Source organism: Carassius auratus, chromosome 33, assembly GCF_003368295.1.
Source record: "Carassius auratus strain Wakin chromosome 33, ASM336829v1, whole genome shotgun sequence".
Classification (NCBI taxonomy): Eukaryota; Metazoa; Chordata; class Actinopteri; order Cypriniformes; family Cyprinidae; genus Carassius; species Carassius auratus.
The window spans coordinates 4,547,795-4,561,591 of record NC_039275.1 but is presented as its reverse complement, the minus strand read 5'-3'; the positions used below and the strand labels follow the sequence as shown (position 1 = coordinate 4,561,591).

At 33.5% G+C, this 13,797-nt stretch overlaps 1 protein-coding gene across 1 annotated transcript in view; it reads left to right on the top strand.

Moving 5' to 3' along the window:
* LOC113052796 (leucine-rich repeat transmembrane neuronal protein 4-like) overlaps positions 1-12,953 on the top strand; it is a 93,785-nt gene extending 80,832 nt beyond the window's left edge. The window contains exon 3 of the mRNA XM_026217250.1: positions 12,843-12,953. The gene's annotated coding sequence lies outside the window, so the exon portion shown is untranslated. The remainder of the gene's footprint in view (positions 1-12,842) is intronic.
* Positions 12,954-13,797: the final 844 nt, after the last annotated feature.

Genomic DNA, 13,797 nt, shown 5'->3' with positions numbered 1-13,797 from the left:
AAGCTTACTAAAGGGCTTTTGGTATTGGAAGAGACTGTATCTGTCTGTGCTGAATAATAGATTGAAACGATTGTTAAATGTGATTTTGCCAGAGGTTGAAGGCTTGTCAGAAACTTGTTAACTGTCAGCTGACAAATGATGTTTTTATGTGTGATAACTTCTGACTATCTTGTGAAGTTCAATGACTGGTGTTAAATGAAGGAGGACAGGGTTAACAGATGTTGTTATACAAAGAATGATTATACAAAGAAATTGCAAATGTGATAAGAAATCATTAATACATTTTTGGTTTGTAATGTGTGTGTGTGTGTGTGTGTGTGTGAGAGAGAGAGAGAGAGAGAGAGAGAGTAAGGGCTCTATTTACTGAATTAATGCAAAACATTTAACTCTCTCTCTCTCTCTCTCTCTCTCTCTCTCTCTCTCTCTATATATATATATATATATATATATATATATATATATATATATAAAATTAATTAATAAAAAAATTATTACAAATATTAATTATGCAATTAATTAACTTAATTACAAACAAAAAAATATTTAAATGTATTACTTTTTTACATTTAAATGTAAAAAAGTTTATAAAGTTTTATTTTTATATAAATCCTATTAAATACTTGCATACAGAATCTTGTCTCATTCCAAACTATAAAAACCCATGTATGACCCATAAAATCTGATTAAATTGGTACAGACCATATGCATGCATTTCATATAATGATAAATTGTCATTTCTTTTGCATTCTCTTCCAGATCTTTACAGATATTCATCATTCAGTGCTTTACAATCGATTGCTGTTCCTCTAATAATCAGTGAACCTTAGGGCACGCTATACATATTCATCATATAAATGAGACCCCACAGCAGCAGCCTGCTTTACATTTTAGGTGTAAGTTATTTATCTTCTCATTATCTCATGTTATTGCCTAGCAACAAGGGAGCTATTGCTGCATGTGTTTTATGATCAGCACTGAACTCATATAGTGACTGTAATCTGAATTGCATACTAATATACTTGTACTACTAGAAATGGGCATAGTTTTGGAATTTAGATACCTGAGTGATATACCGCATTTGCCAACATGTGCAGTACACAGCCAGAGCACACAGGGTTCAATACACTGCACTGCACTATATATATATATATATATATATATATATATATATATATATATATATTAAATAATAAGATCATGTGACAACAATGGTACAATTGATTAGCACTTTTTTAATTCTGCATTTCTTTTTCATATACAATCTACAATATAGACAACCCATATTTTTGATTCATCCTGATTTCTGTGCCACAAAATGCAAATAATAGTTACATGGCAAGTGTAATACTTCATTTTAGGGGATTGTTTAATATGACCAATAGTAAGAGTGGTGCTTGCTGTAGCAGACAGCACTAAATAAATGTTGAGGTGTCTTGCAAAACAGGGTTATTTAAATCAAAGCAACGCAGTAGAATTTCAGATTTAATAGTCATTTTACATGAAAACTCATCAAAGTTAGACCATCACGGTCTCTAGTCATATGAACTACATGACAAAAATAGACAGTAACTTAAAAAAAAATAAAACTACTTTCACTGGCCTTTGCACAATACGAGGTATTGACAAACCCAAGCAAATAGAACGGAAAATATGAGTCTGGAATCAATTTACTGAGGGACATGAAAGTCAAACAATACATATGAAATGTTCATTTGATGTACTTTTCCTCTGCCTTCATATCATCTCAGAACAAATGCATCAAAAAAAATAAAAAATAAATCAGCTTTCATCAACTACCATAGTGGGAAAAACAACAAAAAAAACTCAATCTTTCCATACGCTGCCACCTGTATCTTGGCTAATAAACTGTATAACAAGATCTGCAGGTACAGCTTATTCTTGCTATCTTGGTGTAGTCTTCTGAGATTTCTGAAATATTGGAATATATTTCTCTTCATCTGCTTAGGAAATAACAAAAAGCCACTTAAAAATATTGAACCATCTGTCTGATTAATATAAGAAGCAAAATAAGGAGACTGTCAGTGAAGAATAAAGCAAACAGACCCCACATTTTCATTCTGCTGGCATGCCGTGTGTATACATGACATGCTCTCTCTGGGGCTTTGGCAAATGTGGGCACTTCTTTGTTTTGTTTCACAGACTTACTCATTCACTGCCTGAATATTTAAACATGGTGGGAACATTCATGCAGCCACTGCCTGCGAGTTTCAAAGCAATGCTTTTCTGTCATCATTTGAAACTAAAAATCATGTTCCAAACCCATATGACTTTCTTCTGTTGTTTTATCTTAATGTATTTTCCCACTGGTCTTTTCTGTGCATAAGACTGGAGAACTAAAGTGAAGGTCAGGTTTTCTTCACACAAAGCCAGTATATGACTTCAGAAAAAAATATAGTGTACAAGGGTTGTTTTTTTTTTTTTTTTTTTTGACAGAATGGCCACTCTATACCTTTGTTGTAAGAAAAATACATGTTGCATGAAAACAAAGTGAAGTGAAAGACATGAGGGTGAGTAAATAATGAACCATATATGCCTGATCTGACTCCTAAAAAATAACAAGAAAATGTCTGTATCTTAAAGTGTCCTGTGAATTCACTCATATGAAAACAATTCTAAATTGTTTGATTAAAAAAAAAAAAAAAACATTCTTATATTTTATTTTAATTAAGAAAATAATAATAATAACAACAATAACAATGAAAATAGTAATGAAAAATAGTAATGAAAATAGTAATAATAATATTTGTTATTTATATATATATATATATGTGTGTGTGTGTGTGTGTGTGTGTGTTTAATAAGAATGTTAAATGTTATAAAAATGATATAAATTCACTCATATTTAAATATTTATAATAATTATTATTATTATTATTAAATACTAACTTCATAAAATTAGTTATGTATACATACAATCATGAATAAATGCTTGTAAATGATGCCTACATTACGGAACAAAAAATATATATATTTCCAATAATAATGGTAATTATGATCATAATAATTTATGTTGTTGTTGGAAATATGTTGAATTAATTTAGAACACTGCAGTTTAAGTAAATCATGTCAGATTTTCCAGTTTTGAGTGAAATATTCCCCTCTAGAAACCTGCAGTGATGTGGGTATATGGAGATATGAGCTACCGTACATACAGTACAGTCCCACTATCAGATCCGGCTCGAGGCCAGTGGAGGGTTGATGTATCTGCACACGCATTTTTGCCCATCTGTTCTCCAGTGTGCAGAAAACACACACAAGAGATAGTGATATCATATGCTATCTTGCTCCAGACAAGAACAAAATGCTTTTTGATTTTTTCTTCCTGACCTATTGTTAGTAAAATCTTCCTCTTTTAGGAAAAAAATCTTTAAAGAGGATTCAAAAGCACTGTGAAAATATTTCCTCACACAAAGTTTTCGTTTAGATTCAGATGACTTAATATAGTGCACATCGTAATATGGATAATTTTGATATGCTGTTATGATGCTTTGAATCTTTATTCATTATAATTGTATGCAAATTGTATGCATTTGAGTACAATTGCTCAACATCCACCTTTTGTATTCCATGAAAGGAAAAAAACTAAATCATACAGATTTAGAACAACATGATGGTGAATAAAGGATGACTGCATTATAAATCTTATTCAAAGCAACTGGTCAAAACTTTGGAATAATTAAGAGATTGTATAATATATTCAAATGGAAATGGTTATTTTACACTGTAGTAATGTTTTGTTTATTGTAATTTGATCAAATAAATGCAGCCGTGGTGAGCAGAAGAGAGAGATGTGTCAGCGTGTCAGAAGAAGAAAAGAAAAACACACTTTAATGTCGCGATCAACACTTTAATGTCATTGTGCAACACAATTAATTCAATTTCCTGAGCTATTAGCTTTAGATTGCTTATCAAACTGCTCATTCAGATCGTTTCCCACTGCGCTGCATCAAGGGTCAGGCCACAGCTGAACGCTTTTCCCACGGAGAGGATAGAAAGAGAGACAACGAACATACGCCTAAGTGATTAAGAGAAATGCTGAAGGAAAAAGACGTTAGTAATAAAGGACGGGCTAAAAAGGCAGAAACGAATATGAGACAGGTTGCACGTGCCATGCTCCATTTCTCCCGCGGATGCCACGCTGGCATATTAACGGTGTGCAGTAGCATCCCTTTGTCAGTGGGATAATTCAGCGTGTGGCCGCGCTGTGTAGGGCCTGTCCACCACGGCACGGCCTGCTATTAGAATCACTGGCCATCATGTGTCCCAGCATGCAGCGTGGCATACTAATGACTCAGACAGGGCCGTCTGACACTGTGGAGATGAGCGCTCTCAATGAATGAAGGTGCTTTCAGAGTGAAGCTTGCGTTATCTGAAAGGGAATATCTGCCCAAACACGCTGCTCAGAAATAGAAAATATTTGACAGAGACTATGCACAGACTATGTTTGAAATGGAAAAATAGCACACTGCTTATTCTGCAGTATGTGTGCTGAATGCTATTTTTAATAGTGCTTGCTAAGGGAGGTGTGCAGTGCTGGGTAGTAACTGAATGCATGCAATCTGGGTTAAGTAATCACATTACAAAAATCACATACTTGTAATTAGAGTATATTTAATTTTAAAATGCTCATAGTCAAATTAGAGTTACTTTTTGTTTGGATTACATGATAGTAATATTCCTAGCAATCGACACAGCTCTGGAGATGTGTTTTATTTTATTTAAGTGATCACTCATGCACACTCTCAGACAATAAGGTACAAAATCTGTCAACTGGGTTGGGGTAGTACACTTTCCAAAGGTACAGTAGTACTATTTAGGTAATATTATGTACAGCACAGTTATTAATATGGAATGTTGGGTAGATTACTTACAAATTAATTGATTACTTGACTACTTTTTTTTGAAATTTGACATTACTTTGAGATTACTTTTGATCTAACTCACATAGACTTGAATGTGATTATTGTGTGCCATATTGTAAAAAAACATTATTGTTGAATTAATGAAATCTCATGGGGACTTAAGTATATAATTTTGGTTTAAAAAAAGCTTGGCAATCCCTACATTAAATGAACAAACATTAATAAACATGAAAACATGACATTACACGGCCAAAGTCTTCCAGGCTTGCATATTTTTGTCCAGACTTCCAAAATTAATAATCAGTGGAAGTATGAGGAAGACAGTTTTTCACACCTATTTAGTAACTTGCATAAAATGTGATCTGATTATGAGCATTTTAAAATGAAATGTAATCTAATTACAAGTACTTTGCATGATTGCATAATCCAGATTTCATGTACTGTACTACCCAGCACTGTTAATATGAACCTTTAAGCTACTAATATGCTATTTTTAGAGGTGAATAATGCACAGAAGTGTACCTTTTGAAAAGGTACTGCTCGAGTGACAGCTTTGTTTCTGAGAAAAAGCATAATAACATCTTACTTGTTTCTTAGTCATTTTGTTCTGCTGATTCCAAAAATAGTGACTCTTTAGATCAGGCATGTCACACTTTCTTATGAAATATGATGCATTTTGTAACATTTTTGCTTTTGACAATCATTTGCATGGTAAAGACGTCTTGTATTATCCCCGAATCAGCAAAAAACTGCAACAAAGACATGTTTCACATCTTCCCCTGAGTAAGACTACAACTATTTGTTTAATTATCAGCTGATTTTTTTTACCAGTATTAGTGATTCTGATGACATTATTTTATACCAAATCCTGATTTCCTTTGCAGACTGTAAATTTAATACATTTTAAATACTAATTTTGTCATTAGTAAAGCCATTTTTTTTCTTTTTTTTCATGATTTGTTTCATTGTTTTTTTACATTGAATTGCTTTTGTTATTTAAATACATGCATTTCATAAAGCTGATATAGTACAATTTAAAAAAGAAATCTTCATTCTTATAAAGGTTTTTTATTTCTTTTTTATGCATGGCTGTGTAATTAGAGAGCAGCCAATGATATTTGAATAGATGCACGCAGCTGAAGTATAGCTCTTCCAACATTTATCACTTGCAATGCTGAAAACTTAAATGCAACAGCCTGATAAGGGCAGTGTTGGAGAGAGGAAGTAATTACTGAAAATCTTTGAATTAATCAATTCATTTTTCACGAGACATTTTCCAAGAAAACCCAGTAAAACCATCCAGCAAATGCCTCACTATTGGCAATCATTTTCTTAATGATCACAAAAGTGCCTTTTTGAGTCGCTGTGTGTGCGGCTTCATACGACAGCAAAGGTTCAGATATTGGAAATGCCAGATTCTCAGACATAATTCTCACCCACTATTCATTTTTTCCAACTTAAAAGAGTTTACCAAAGCAATGTAAGCAATATTCAGCTGGTTATGTGGTTTCATGGAGGCATCAAATGAAGAGGGAATCACCCTTATGCAGAATCAGTTTACAGACATGACTTTAAATAGATGTGTCACATCTCTTTCCATTTATAAAGCGTTCAAATACTGAGTGTTTGAGATTGTTTGATGGCTAAATTCCATATTGGAAAGGAACCATCATTTTTAGTGTTTATAAAAAATAAAAAAGGAATGCATCATGTTGAATCAATCAGGCTCTCAAAAAAAAAAAAAGAAAACTGAAAAAATATTCAAATTGTGTATACATGATAACTCCATTTTGATAACATTTAAATAAAAAGCAAAATCAGATATTATTTATGATATATTAAAGCAATTTGTGACTTTATAAGTCACTCAAAAAGACAGTCACTTATTCGTTCCTGAATGGATCAGTGTCTTCGATCAAATCGACTGACTGAATTCAGAACTACATACTATTATATGTTATGTTTCTGACATATACAGATATGGTCAAATAGAAAGAGTAGCATCTAAGTATGAATTCAGTCAGCCACTCGTTCACTCCTGAATGAAGCAGCGTCTTTGAAAAAATCAGTTGAATGAAAACATTAATTGATTCACCCATCATCACTGGTTTATTCGAAAATAAAGACCACTACATGACTAAATAAAAAAGTAAATAATTACATTTCTAATAATGTAATGATGCTGATTATATATATATATATATATATATATATATATATATATATATATATATATATATATATATATATATATATATATATATATGTAGTACAGACATTTATTCCTGTGATGCAAAGCTGAATTTTCAGCATCATTACTCCAGCCTTCAGTGTCACATGTAACATCCAGTCTATATATATATATATATATATAATTGTTGTTTATTTTAAAGTTTCAGTCTTTTTTTCATTTGTATTAGTTTTTGTTTTTAATGTCTCTACAATTTTCATTGTTATAATAATTTTTTTGTACTTTATTTTAGTTAATGTTTTTTTTTATGATTTTAGTTTTAGTTTTCATGAACAATAACATACCATATATACTGTAGCTTTAGTCTAAAAGCTTTTTTCCAGCAGTGATATCAATATAAGACTGCAGTCATATCACTCCTAGTAGTAAGCAGTAGGATTCCATCCAGACATAACCTATATTTGTGTGCGTTCAGTTCTTCAATAGAAATGCAATAGAAAGCATAGTGGATATGCACTCCAGAGCTGTGTATTGTGAAGACGAGGAGTTTCTAAGACTCGTGATCCTGTGCATCAGCTGCACTTAGCTCTTAACACAGAGCGCTGGCAGGAGCCCAGACGCAAACCACGATGAGTCACATCTTTAAAAGCTCTGACCGCAGCAGCAAAAAGTAAAAGCTCCCAATATATGTGATTAAACTGGGATGGACAATGGGTCGGCGAAGCCAAAAAGCCTTTTATTTTTAAAATATTCATCACTCCCAAGCATATTTAATCCTGTTTTCAGAAGGAAAGGGAGCAGAAGGGTGTTTGTGAAGGAAACAACACCCTAGTCAAACACTTCAGTGGGAATGTGATCAGAAATGCTGTTTTATGTACAATATACACAATTGTTTCTGATAACCATTGTTCCCTTTGCACTTGTATGTTGGTTTAGAAAGAAAAGGGAATGGTAAAACTTTAATCCCATTTACATTTATAGATAATTAATTGCTAAACTGGATACCATATGACTCGCTCAAGCAGTCGATTAAACAGAGAAACAGGATTGACAAGGCTGTACAAATGGAGTTTGTATCTAGCAAAGGTCGATCTCTAACTCGAAGTCCTCGTTCCCAGAAGAATGTGACTCCACTGAACGGAGATGAATCTAACCTTGTGGATTTTATTAATCTGAACCTATGGAAACAATGAGATGCGATTAGATGCATGCAAACGCGGTGGCATTCAAAACACACGTGAAAGCCTTGGAGAACATACAATAAGACACTTTTGTTAAATTGCCAGAATACGGTCATAATTGAGGCACATAAAAGGACTTGCAAAACAAGGAAATTAGCAAGAGATTATGTGTTTGAAATGCTGCTTGAAGTCTAGAGGGGTCCTATTTCAACACAGTTGTAAACATGCGAAAAGTGGCAATTTGTTCAATACAATAGTTCCATACGCTCATTTAAATGCTTCTAAGACAACATTTTCACTCATTTATTTCCATCCAAGTAATTAAGCAAACTGAGCCTTGAAGTCGTTCTACAGGCCCTTAATGTGGGACCCCCTACTTGGCAGATTTGCATAATCGTTTTCTTCATTTAGAGGTTACAGTGGCCCTGAAAGGTATTTGAACACGTAAGTTACACTTAAAACTGTATGAATATCATTGAATTAGACACAAACATTGTTTAAATAAAATGTAAATAAATTAATAACAATAGACAAAACATTTCAGTAGCACAAGCACATTTTCAAGTTAATAAATGTATATATATATTACTTAATATCTTCATATTTATTAATCGTTAAATCTTAAATAATGCATTTATTAAATATTATATATATATATATATATATATATATATATATATATATATATATATATATATAATAATCGTAATATAGATTTTTTTTTTTTTTTTTTTTCACTGTGGCCTACGCACCTGCCCACAACCATCCAGGTGTTTGCAAGGTTGTTGTTGATGTTTGTTTGTTTTTTTTAGGTTGGAAATGTCAAAACAATAGATCAGGTTTTCAAACAAAAAGCATTGAGTGACTAAGTTCGTTGTTAGTTAATTTAATTGTGTGCACCTGTGCTTCCTCTGACTTCATACATCCATCAAAAATCACCAAACAGCAGCTGATTCAAAGACAATGAGCAAACATAAGGAGAAGTGAAGTTAGTGAAGAGGCTTTAAAAAATACATCTTGCCCTCATTTTGAAAAATAGATCTATTGATTTATCATTTTATGTGAAGTCTTGGTAAGTATGCTTTTAACTCCACATGCACTTCCATTGTGGACACTTCATGCCCCCTTTTAATATTTTATGTAAATATGATTTATTAAAAATGACCTGAAAACACGGCGACAATGTCTGTCTTTCCTCACACTAATGCACTGCATTCAGTTTTAAGTGTTTAAACACTTTTTGGGGCCACTCTACAAATGCCGTATGCTGTATGAATCAGGATGGGAAATGGAAGTAAACGCACAAATGGAGTGCTATTACAGACACACACTCTTCTGCCCACTTCCTAAAGTCAATTTCATGAACATATCTCAGTCGCCATCATTGCAACTGGGAGGCAGGGCCATATTTAATCTGACAAGTGTTCATCGTAAATCGATTTGTCTTCTGTTGGGTAATGCAGCACAATCCAATTGCGGGCTGATGGAACATGCAGCATGTCTCTGGACGATGCTTCTTCACTCTGCAGTGTTTGCATGGTGTTTGCATCCATGGCTTTAACGCAATCGCTTTAGAGAGTTCACAGATGGCCGAGGTGCTGCTAATCAATCGCAGCAGATTGTGTTTCAGTTCTCCTAGCTCTGGAAAGACGCTCCTCTGTCTTTCTTAATTGCTCAGAGGAACCTGTTCCTGTGATGTAATTTAGACATTTCAAAGTGTAATTGACAAAAGCATTATATCAGTCCCTGTTTACATTAGCTTGTGCATCATTAGATATGCCACACCAATCAGTGCATTGCTTCTAGCATTTATCATTCGTTTTTCTTTCAGAAATGAGTTCATTTGTGATGATGCTTATTTTTTAAAATTATTTTTAATATACATATAGTAATATACTGTATATCATTTATTTTAGTACCAATGATATACTGTTATAGTTTTTGTTAATATTTTAATTAGATTTTATTTTAGATATTATTAGTTGTAGTAGCAATTTTATTGTTTATTTATTTTTTATATATGTTATAATATCATATATATATATATATATATATATATATATATATATATATATATATATATATATATATATATATATGATAATGCTGTCTGAAGAAAGGCATGCTTATGGCATCATTTTGTTATGTTAATATTATAGTATTTTATTGTATTTGACTATAACATCTACTATTAATAAAAATAATAATAATTAAAATTTTCTAAATTAAAAGTAATAAATGTAGTAAATAATAATATTGTTCATGTTTTTTTTATCAGTCAATTTATTTACAGTTTTAGTAAATTTGTTGTGACTGTCATTTTTATTATTCTTATATTTATTTAGCAATATTTCTATATAGTTTTTATTAAGTTTTAGTTAATTTGATTCTTTTTAACTCTTAAGTATTTTTTTTTTTTTTTTTTTTTTTTACTATTTTAACGTAAGCTAAATGAAAATCAGAAACATTGCCTTTTTGAATATATTGCAAAGCTGACAGCATCATGTGCAGTTGGTTGTTTCTCAAACGTACCTGCTAATCTCACAAATTATTGCTGGGTGTGCTTCCTTTAAAACAGTCAGGAGCTGATATTACTTAATTAGCACATAATTATATACAATTCAAAGTAGCGGTGAGGCAGAGGTTGGGATGGTGGAAGCCAAACGCACAGTATTAGCAAAATGGCTGTAATGCAATAAGTGCTCTCCACTTAATGGAGTCAAGCCCTCTATTAAAGAGAATAAAAGCAGTAGTATGTAAGCTCTTCCTCTCTAGAGCCCGGGACTGCATATAAATCAGCTCTACAACCGCTGTCATGTGTAGATGTTGCTTATGAAGATGTGAGCTTCACACATGTATGTCCGTGTGTGTGCTAAACCCTGTTTGTGTCATGCTTTCTGTGCTTTAAATGTCAAACGTACTGCAGTTTGGCTCACTAGATTTCCCAGCAACAACACACACACACACACAGATACTTAGGGAAGAATGGGAATGGTCTGCCCAATCCTCAGCAGTAACTTTTATATAATTTGCAGTACACTTCACAAATGGTCTAATGTAAGGATCCTGTTTGTGGACTTCAGCTCCACTTTAAACACCATCATCCCCGATCCCCTCCTGATTAAACTGACACAGCTCTCTGTAAGTGGTAAAATGGCTCATTCGTCAGCCCTGGCTATTCTAATGATGAACTCTAAAAGATGTTATCACATTCTGCATTCTGAAGGTACTAATTACAACCAAATTAGACTCAAAGGAGGAAGGGTTTCTTTTGTGAAGGTTGTTGAAGGGAAAAAAATCTAAATGTGGATGTGATGTTTAATTGGTGAAACCGTAACACCCTTTCAGTCTGATCTTCTGATCTGGATGCCATGTTTAATATTATTAGCATTCCCCACCATCCTCCACCTGGCAGATGCGTTTCCTCTGATTTGTGAATGCTAGTTGTATTGGCACCGTTCAGGAGAGCGAGCGGGTGGCCAGTTTACCAATCTCATTCCATTTGCTGTGTGTTAAACTTTTGATTGGCCTCTTGCTACAAATGGAGAATGTATTTATGGGGTTGATTGCAGAGCTCTTATGAGAGAGGGGAACTCATTTGCAGTCCACTGAAAATACATTTCACACACTTTAGATAGTTTTTATCCATGCGCACTGCACTCGCTTGGACACTGACACTTTTTAAGGGTTTACCCTAAGGCACTGATCCGTATCCATTTTTTCCTGATGATTTACAATCTTTCAAGACATGATTATGACATGAATACACTGCCAAAAAGCCAGGATGTATATAATAACATCCAATGTACCACCAGTAATTGTAATTGTATGTGTGTGTGTGTGTGTGTGTGTGTGTGTGTGTGTGTGTGTGTTTGTGGGATTTTAACTTTTTGAATATGTTTCAATATTGATTACATTTATTATTGGTTTACATATTTCTGTATTATTATATATATCTACTTAATAGTCATCTCTGTGTGTGTGTGTGTGTGTGTGTGTGTGAGAGAGAGAGAGAGAGAGAGAGATTTTGATGTATGTATTAGTCTTGTCCTTTATAATAACAATAATAATAAGTAGTAGTAGTAGTAGTAGTAGTAGTAGTAGTAACATATTTAATAATAATAATAATAATAATAATTAATATATTTGTAGTATTCTAGTTTATATATATATATATATATATATATATATATATATATATAGCACTGGAGCACAAAACCAGTCTTAAGTCTCTGGGGTGTATTTTTTGCAATAGCCAAAAAAACATTGTATGGGTCAAAATAATAGATTTTTCTTTTATACCAAAAATCTTTAGGTTTTAAGAAAGATCATGTTCCATGAAGATATTTTGTTAATTTCCTACTGTAAATAAATCTAAACTTAATGTATGATTAGTATTACTATTAGTATTAGTTATAATAATATATATATAAATGATTGCATTGGAATGACTGATTAAATTATTAATTAATAACCTCCAACACTGAAGACAAGTCACAGCTGTCATCCTTGATCCTACAGCAAATCTCTCTCTGAAATCCAGCATTAATGCTAACCATCTTCCTCTCTGTGTTTTCTCTCTCTCAGGCCCCTCAACAGATGGGCACATTGGCATTCTACAGGTACGAGCAGCCCATCGTGGACTACTGCCAGGCTCACCAGCCTATGCACATGAACAGGGGCTTTGAGCCCCCATCCCAAGCCCTGGAGGGGCTGGGGGCACGAGAACGCTGCGTCGTCCCATCCGCTGGCCTCCTTCCTTCCGTGCCTGCAGCCCCTCTGTCAGACATCCGCACACTACCGCAGTGAGCCGGACATGGACTGCTCTCCTCAGCAAATGTTCCCGGGGGGCGTACGCTCTACCCCCAACATGAAGTCATGGCCAGACCGAATCACAGATATATGGGAGCGTGATGGACTACAGACTCTCAGGAGAGGACTCTGTCTTTGTCATGAACTGGGTTAAAAGACTCTTGGGTTTGTCATTTTCAAGAATCATCATTGTAGTGTACAGTCAATGTATTTGGAATAATCAAACATGATGTTATTGTCAGGCAAAAAAAAAAAAAAAATCTGATATTTCAGGCTTTTTGTGATCTCAACTCTTTAAATTCTAACATCTCAAATGAGAAAGAAACATCAAGTTTTAGTGACTCAACAGCACGCATGCTCATAAGGATCGGTGTTGTCCCATAACCAGAAGTAATTAAACGAATAACAGCATCCCTTAAATGGATTCGAGAAACCATCGTAATTTCTGAGCATTAAAATCTCTTTCTAATAAGGCATTTCTGAAGGACTCAAGCCCCATGGAGTCAGCGATAATTGCTTTATATAAAATTGCCCAAATTTAATTCCTCAAGGTGAGCTGGCGAATTTGAATTGTAAATGATAATATGACCCTCACTTGACAGCTTCTCTATTGTGAATCTTTAAAGCGGTTCTTGATCGTTCGGTGTTACGATGAAAGAACCCATCATGCCATGCCGGTTTTACTCTGAAAATCGCTGACAGCTGTGAGATCATTTATCAGTGCTGTTTT